Source organism: Hemitrygon akajei, chromosome 2, assembly GCF_048418815.1.
Source record: "Hemitrygon akajei chromosome 2, sHemAka1.3, whole genome shotgun sequence".
Lineage (NCBI taxonomy): Eukaryota > Metazoa > Chordata > Chondrichthyes > Myliobatiformes > Dasyatidae > Hemitrygon > Hemitrygon akajei.
Window position 1 is genome coordinate 161,689,652 of NC_133125.1, and position 9,768 is coordinate 161,699,419.

A 9,768-nucleotide genomic window follows, 5' to 3' on the forward strand; every position below is an offset into this window, starting at 1 on the left:
TAGCTTTGGGTTTGATATATATATATATATACACACTTATTTTTTGTATGATTTGTAAGTTTTTTAAAAAACTTCAGTCGTAATATATGATTTGCTTGGATTTATCCTTTTCTGAATACATGATTAATATACTTTAGATGAATTTAAGATGGCCGTCGCCAGTTACTTTTTAAACTATTGTTAGACATAACATTACAATATTTGAAATGTGTTCATTTCTTTTATTATGTCTAAAATTGGTGGGGTAAGCGTAAAACTTTGTTAATACAGCTGCAAAATTGAGATTGGGGTTAGGGTCATAGGTTAGCATGCAATCTTTCTATTGGATCGCTCCTCGGGCTTTGGGGAGGGGGGTGGGGCTATTAGAATAGTTGTTTTACTCGACTGGGCAGTTCTGAGAGGTTATATTTTCTATCAATCATGTCGTCACTTCTGGTCAAGTCAGTGCTCTTTTTTCCCTTTGGATCTAGTTTGTTCTTGCACAACAGCTTTATTTATAAAATTTTAAATTAAATCTTAAACATGGATGCTAATAAAATTAATATAATTTCTTGGAATTTGAACGGCATAAATTATTCTATTAAGCGTAAAAATATTTTTAAGAAATTAAAAACACTTCATGCCGATATTATTTTTGCGCAAGTAACTCATGTACGGAGACAGGATGAAGATTGCTTTTTAAAATTGTGGAAGAAACCTTTATATTATTCCTTATCAAGAAATAAAGTTAGAGGGGTATCTATTTTTGTTAACTCTAAAATCCCTTTTGTACATTTTAATACTGTTACTGATTTAATTGGAAGATATTTAATTGTCTCTGGTTTGCTACGTGGTCAAAAGGTAGCTTTGGTGTGTGTTTATGCAGCTAATTTAGACAGTCCTGAATTTTTTAAGAAGCTATTTTCTGCGCTCCTGAATCTATAAATTGATTATGGGTGGTGACTTTAACTGTTCTCGTAACCCGTCGATTGACAGGTCATCAACCAATCCGTTGCTTCCTAATAAAGCAGCGACTTGTATTAATTCTTTCCTATTAGAATATGGCTTTGTCGATATCTGGAGATATAAGCACACTAATGACAAAGATTTTTCTTTTTTTCCCACACGTACATCATAAATATTCAAGAATTGATTATCTTTTTCTACGTTTGTAGATACACGATTGTTGTATTCCGTCAACACACACAAAATGCAGGTGGAACACAGCAGGCCAGGCAGCATCTATAGGAGGAAGCACTGTCGATGTTCGGGCCGAGACCCTACGTCAGGACTTGTTGTTTTTCACTTACCTTTATTTTTATTAACCACAAACAAAAACAGAAACACTAAACATATGCTAACAAAACCAGGAAATCACACATAAGCAGCAACAAATATATAACTATTAACTTTAAATATACAAATAAACAAGAAAATCCACTCTAAATACTATTGGACAGAAGGAACTATATCTAAACTGAGTCACAAAACAGAAACATTTACAGAGATAACCCAAAACGTTGACAGATTTGTACAGTCTTTACAGCTTTCTGGTTATGGGAAGTTTTCAGAGTATTAACGTATAGTTTGAAGTCAGACGTAAAAAATATAAATGAAGGTTTCATATTGCTGTATTTGCATTTATGGATATAAAATTTGCTGTAAATTAACAAAAGATTTATGATAAAGAAATTATCCCTATGAGATTTGGTATTATTAGTAAACCGAAATAAGACATTTTCAAAACAAAAAGTAAAATCCACATTAATATATTGATCTATAAATTGACAAAGATCAACCCAAACTGTTTTAACATATTCACAATCCCAAAACAGATGAAATAAATCCTCTGGATATAAACCACAAAAAAAACAGTTAGTTTCAATATCAGAATTAAACCTTGTCAAATAAACATTGGTTGGATAATATCTATGTCTAATTTTAAATGAAATTTCTTTAATTTTATTCCTCAATAAAAATTCATTAAATATGCCCCAAATACTCCTCCACCTCAGATTCCCCAAGCAACTATTCCAAACACTAACAGCCGTAGGAATAGAAGTAACGTCTTTTTGAAACAAACTTCTAATACCTCTATTATTTTTTCTAAAAGATGGAGGAAAACAAATCTTTCCCACAGCTGTACTGGGTGGATCCAAGTTGGGTAATTCACCTATGAAATATGATGTATTTCTGAACAACATAATTACACCAGAGGGAATTGCATCCATAACAACAGCAAATTCTTTTGGAGTCACAGGAAATTCAAAAGTGGATAAAAACTCAGTAGAACTCAATAAAGTACCTCTTGAATTAAATAACTGTTTAGCTAACAAAATATTATTATCAAACCAATCTTTACAAAACAGAGATTCATTCTTATAAGTTATGTTGTGGTTATTCCAGATAAAGTAACTATGTGCAGAAAAATTGTGTTTGTAAATCAAAGACCAAGATAAAAGCATCTGTTTATGAAACTGAGATAAATGGAGAGGAACTTTGTCTATTTTGTAATTACAAAAAAGAAAAAATTTCAATCCAGCAACCTGGGAAAAGACAAAAGAAGGAATACAGTTCCATATAGAAGTAGGATTACGTAAAAATTGTTTAATCCAATTAATTTTAAAAGTATTATTAAGACTGTCAAAATCAAGAAAATTTAGACCCCCTTGTCCTAACTATTCATGACAGCAGATTTTTTTTATATAATGATCTTTGCTTTTCCATAAAAAGTTAAACAACATGGTGTTTATCAATTTACAGACTTTAAAAAAAAGACGTAGAAGGGGAGAGCTATATATATAATCCTGGAAAGACCTTCTGCTTTACAAAACAAAACCAGCCTTTCAAAGATAAGTCCCTTTGAAGCCACTGTTTTAATCTTTTTTTGGTTTTGTCTATCAGACGTTGAAAATTATCCACACCTTAAGTATTCATTTTTAACAATAGTTATCACCAACTATGCAACTTTGTCTTTTACTGGAATATTATTAATTATAGATTGAGTGCAACCTTTAAGAGGAAACAATTCACATTTGTGAATACTTAAACAGAGGCCTGAGGATTTGGAAAAAACAGAACTACAGTTTAAAGCAAATAAGATTTCCAAAACATCATTTAAGAAGAGTCCCATCATCTGCAACCTGACTAATCAGAAAATTGGAATTTGCACAGGAAATGCCTTTGAGAGGATTAGACTTGATGGAATAGGTGATAGGCTGAGCACATAAAAGGAATAAATAAGGTGAGATAGGACAACCTTGTCTCACCCCCCTATTCACATCAAACCTCGGTGAAGTCCCCAACTTCAATTTTATAGAACTATGAGTGTTTGTGTACAAAGCCTTAACAGCCTTATAAAATAATGGACCAAATCCAAATTTATCAAGAGCAGAGAAGACAAACTGATGCTCAATAGTATCCAAAGCTTTGTAGAAATCTAAAAACAGTATAAAACTATCATTCTGAACAAGATGAGAATAATCAATAAGATCTAAAACTAATCTGACATTATTAGAGATATGACGACCCTTCATGAAACCTGACTGGGTTTCATCAATAATAAATGGTGAAACTACTTTCATTCTGTTAGCAAAGATTTGGGCCAGAATTTTAGAATCACGATTGAGAAGGCAAATAGGCCAGCAATTATCGATAAATAATTTATCTTTTCTTGGTTTAGGAAATAAAGTAATAAGGCCCTGTGATAAAGAAGTGGGAAGAAATTCTTTATCAATACATTCAAAAAACAATTTTAGTAAAAAGGGAGCTAGGGTGTCCAAAAATATCTTATAAAATTCTGCAGTCAGACCGTCCACACCCGGCGATGTATTATTTTTTAAATTTGAAATGGCAGTGTTAACCTCTCCCAAGGTAATAAATAAGAGCATTACACAGGTCTTTCTGATCATTGGAAGGTTCCTAAGAATATTAATATCATTCATGAAATGTAGTGTAGATGCTTCACAATATTTTGAGATATACAGTTTACTATAAAAAGCAGAACAATATTTTGCTATTTTTTGGAGTCCTCTGTAATCACACCATCAATATTAAGCTGATGAATGGAATTGAATTGGGCACGCTGCTTTTCTAAACGAAAGAAATAAGCTGTACTCTGTTCACCGTCTTCCAACCATTGTTTTCTAGATCTCACATATGCACCTTCTGCCTTTATAAGATAAAGATGGTTTAACTTATCCTTTAATAAAGCCAGCTCATCTTTATCTTTCCCTGGAAGGTTATCTGGAAACAATTCACATAAATTTGCAATCTCTGAGATCAATGATCGTTCTTCCAATTTTCTTTTCTTTATTAAATCACTGCTGTATGTCTGAAGAATTTGGCAGATTCTAATTTTAAAAGTTCCCAATTTGTAGAGAAATTATTCTCTACCATCACTTTATGTAAAAAGTAGGTTGCCAGCTTTTTAATGTGCAAAGAGACAACTTCATGCCCCAAAATGGAATTATTTAATTTCCAATAAGATTTAAAATTGGATTCAGCTGAAGATAATTCAATTTGCATATGGATAGCTTTATGATCTGTTAAAGTTGAGGGAAAAAAATTAAAAGTAACATTATTATTTCTTAAGGTATTGGATAGTAACCAGTAATCTAATCTAGACATGCATGTAATAGATTTATTAGTCCAAGTATAATTTCTAACTCCAGGAAAGTTCTCTCTCCAAATATCTATGATATTAAACTTCTGAATAAAGCTAGTAACGTTATAATAAGTGGAGGGTTGCTTTGGTGGCCATCGATCAACATTTTCATCTAATACCATATTAAAGTCTCCGCCCATAACAATAAATACATCAGGAAATTTAGAAAGAGTCAATAGTCAAAATGTTTTTCCAAAATCTCAAGTAATCTATTATTATCATTTCTAATATAATAACCATAAATATTAGCAATAAGAAACATTTTACAACAATATTGAACAATAAGAACCAAAAAATGTCCATTCATATCCGCCTGAGAGTGCAAAACATCTCCTTTAAAGTTAAACATCAGAATAAGAACACCTGCAGAATGTTCAGAACCATGTGAAAACCAAACATCGTTCCCTCACTGGGATTTCCATAGTTAAATGTCTTCAGTCACAGAGTGTGACTCTTGGGTTAAAAAGAAGTCCACATGTTTATGCTGCTTTAAGAACAAGAATAAAGTCTTACATTTAACAATGTGTCAAAGTCTTCGTCAGGACTTGTATTCCGTCGCCGATTGTGCATATGATGTCATTGTGTTGTCGGATCACACAACTGTGAAATTAACTTTGAGGGTCTCTGATAATATTTTGAAAATGTCACAGTGGAGATTGAATCCCATATTGTTACAAAATCCAATTTTTGTTAGTTTTATCAAGGAGCAAATTTCTTTATTTTTTTGAACTTAATACAACTCATATGTCTCATTTGGTTATATGGGATACAATGAAGTCCTTTCTTAGGGGACAGATAATTTCATATTTAGCAAGCTTAAGAAGGAAAACCGAAGTGGAACTTTTTGTGATTACTAATAAAATTAGAGAGATAGATAAAGCGTATTCAGTAAGACCTAGTGAAGATCTATACAAGGAAAGGGTTGAACTCCAAACACAGCATGATCTCCTTTTGACCTTCTCCATTGAGCAGCAACTTTTCAAGTCCAAAAGTCAATTTTATATACATGGTGATAAATCAGATAAATTGCTGGCTGGTTAGTTGAAGGCAAGTATGGTCAGAAGACAGATTTTGAAAATACATAGACCAGATAGAACTGAAACATTAGATCCTCATGAAATTAATAAGATATTTATGGATTTCTATTCTAACCTTTATAAATCTAAATTTTCTGATAATACTATCTTTATGAATAGATTTTTGCAAAAATTAAATATACCTAAAATTTCCATTCAAGATATTAATACAGTATATGCACCTATGAAACAAGAGGAAATAACTAAGGCTATATCCTCTATGCAACTAGGGAAAGCTCCAGGCCCAGATGGACATACAGTGGAATTTTATAAGACTTATACTGAAATGCTTACATCTCATCTTTGTCAAACTTTCACTGATTCTATATCCTCTGGGAATCTTCCAAAAACTTTTTATGAGGCATCAATTTCATTGATTCCTATAAAAGGAAAGGATCTATCTGTACGTGCCTTCTATAGACCAATTTCCTTATTGAACATGGACTTTAAAATTCTCTCTAAGAGTCTTGAGAATATTTTGCCTACTGTTATTTCAAATGATCAGACTGGATTTATTAAAAATATATATTCACATTTTAATATTCGAAGATTGTTAAATATTATTTATTCTCCCTCAGTTAAAGAATCTGAATGTATTGTATCTCTCGATGCAGAGAAAACTTTTGATAGGGTGGAATGGCCTTATTTATTTCAGGTTTTGGAGAGATTTAATTTTGGTCAGGGATTTATTTCCTGGATCAAACCGATCTATCAAACCCCGATGGCTGCGGTTATAACTAACAATCAGAAATCTCCTTATTTTATACTATATAGAGGAACCCGTCAGGGTTGTCCTCTTTGTCCTTTATTACTCAAATTGGTTTTAGAACCACTTGCTATCGCTCATAGGGATTCCAACTCTGTTTAGAGTATTAAGAGAGGGGATAGAGTACATAAGGTTTCGTTATATGCAGATGATTTATTAGTTTACATTTCAGGCCCTAGGAAATCTATTCCTTCTATGTTATCCATATGTACTGAATTTAGTACTTTCTCTGGATATAAGTTAAATTTACATAAAAATGAATTATTTCCCATTAATAATTATTCTGACCAATATGATCAGATACCTTTTAATACTGCTAAAATTATTTTACCGATCCTGGTATTAAAATTACTAAAAATTTTAAAGATTTATATAAATATATCTTTCTTCCTTTAATTGAATATACACAACGCTTTCCAAATGGTTGCCTATGACAAAGTCGTTAATTATTTGAATAAATGTTATAAAAATGAGAATTTTACCAAAATTTTTATACATGTTTCAATCTGTTCCATCCTTTGTCCCAAAAACATTTTTTGATAGAATAGATTCTATGATCTTGTCATATATCTGGAATAATAAGAGTTCAAGAGTGAGTAAACCTTTACTGCAAAAATTTAAAAAAGATAGAGGCTTAGCTTTACCAAACTTTAGATTCTATTACTGTGCAATTACTATTCATTATATTACTTTTTGGATTCACTGTATAGATAACCAGGACAGTATTTCATGGTTGGACTTGGAGGAGAACTCGGTAAAGGGGTTCTCTTTGGCTTCTTTACTGGGAGTTCCTCTTCCCTTTTTGTTTTCTAGGATTGGTAGACAAGATTTTAGTTCCATTGTTAGACATTCATTAAAAATTTGGTTTCAGTTTCGCAGCTTTTTTGACTTAAATAACTTTGTTCTTTCTAGTAATATCCATCCGAACTATTTTTAAACCATCAATTTTAGATAAGGCCTTTTTACAGGACAACATCACCTGACTGTGCGGGTGATGCCTCCCTCCCAGATGATTTCTACGCCCTTTTTGAGGCGGAAAATGATGTGGCAGCGAGGAAGTCCACCCCTCCTACAAATGACCAGGTGCTGTGTCTCTCCGTGGTCGATGTGAGAAGAACCCTGTGCAGGGTCAACCCACGGAAGGCTGCTGGACCAGACAACATCCCTGGTAGAGTGCTCAGGGGATGTGCAGACCAGCTCGCAGATGTTCTCACTGACATCTTCAACATCTCCCTGAGCAGCGCCACCATTCCAACGTGCTTCAAGGCCGCCACCATCATCCCCGTGCCGAAGAAGTCTTCAATGTCCTGCCTAAATTACTACCGTCCCATTACACCCACATCCATCATCATGAAGTGTTTCGAGAGGCTCGTCATGAGGTATGTCAAGCCACTGCTGCCCCCCTCACTGGACCCCCTGCAGTTTGCGTACCATCCCAACTGCTCAACAGACAACGCCACTGCCACCACCCTCCCCCTGGCCCTAACCCACCTGGACAAAAAGGACACATACGTTCGAATGCTGTTCATAGACGTTAGTTCAGCATTCGACACAATCATCCCTCAGAAACTGATTGGAAAGCTGAGCCTACTGGGCCTGAACACCTCCCTCTGCAACTGGATCCTAGACTTCCTGACTGGGAGACCTCAGTCAGTCCGGATCGGAGGCAGCATCTCCAACACCATCACAGTGAGCACGGGGGCTCCCCAGGGTTGCGTGCTCAGTCCACTGCTGTTTACTCTGCTGACCCACGACTGTGCTGCAACACACAGCTCGAACCACATCATCAAGTTCACTGATGACATGACCGTGATGGGTCTCATCAGCAAGAACAATGAGTCAGCTTACAGAGAGGAGGTGCAGTGGCTAACGGACTGGTGCAGAGCCAACAACCTGTCTCTGAATGGGAACAAAACAGATGGTTGTTGACTTCAGGAGGGCATAGAGCGACCACTCCCCACTGAACATCGACGGCTCCTCATTAGAGATCGCTAAGAGCACCAAATTTCTCGGTGTTCACCTGGTGGAGAATCTCAGCTGGTCCCTCAACACCAGCTTCATAGCAAAGAAAGCCCAGCAGCTTCACTACTTTCTGTGAAGGCTGAGGAAAGTCCAACTTCCACCCCCATCCTCATCACATTCCACAGGGGTTGTATTGAGAGCATCCTGAGCAGCTGCGTTACTGCCTGGTTTGGGAATTGCACCATCTCAGATCGCAAGACCCTGCAGCGGATAATGAGGTCAGCTGAGAAGATCATCAGGGTTTGTCTTCCCGCCATTACGGACATTTACACCACACGCTGCATCCGCAAAGCAAACAGCATTTTGAAGGACCCCACGCACCCCTCATACAAACTCTTCTCCCTCCTGCCATCTGGGAAAAGGCACCGAAGCATTCGGGCTCTCACAACTAGACTATGTAATAGTTTCTTCCCCCAAGCTATCAGACTCCACAATACCCAGCGCCTGGACTGACACCTTACTGCCCTATTGTCTTATTTATTATTTATTGTAATGCCTGCACTGTTTTGTGCACTTTATGCCATCCTGGGTAGGTCTGTAGTCTAGTGTAGGCTTTTATTCTGTGTTGTTTTTTTGTGTTGTTTAGTTCAGTCTCGTTTTGTACTGTGTCATGTAACACCATGGTCCTGAAAAAACATTGTCTCATTTTTACTATGTACAGTACCAGCAGTTATGGTCGAAAAGACAATAAAAGTGACTTGACTAGACATAACATGGAAAACTAAGGGAATAAAAACTTTGCTAGATTTGTTTTTAGAGGATTGTTTAATGTCTTTTTCGCAGCTAGTGGACAAATATGATTTATCTAATACACAATTTTTTAGATGTTTACAAGTCAGGAATTCTTTACGCAATTTGTTACCAGATTACCCATTTACCAAATATGATAGATGTTATCTTTCAGCTTAAACCATTTCAAAAAGGATTGATAGCTATTATATATAAACAGCTATTGAATTTACAAATGATGTCTAATGATAACGTTAAACGTGCTCGGGAATTGGAACTTCAAGAGTCACTTTCAGATAATCAATGGAATAAAATTTGTCATTTAGTTAACAACTCATCTATCTGCACCCGCCACTTCTTGATTCAGTTCAAGATAGCGCACAGGGCGCATATGTCAAAAGATAAACTAGCGCATATTTTTTCTAATGTAAATCCCACCTGTGATAGATACAACACCAAAGTGGCTACCTTAACTCATATGTTTTGGTCTTGCATAAAGTTAAATAATTTTTGGAGAGATGTTTTTAGAA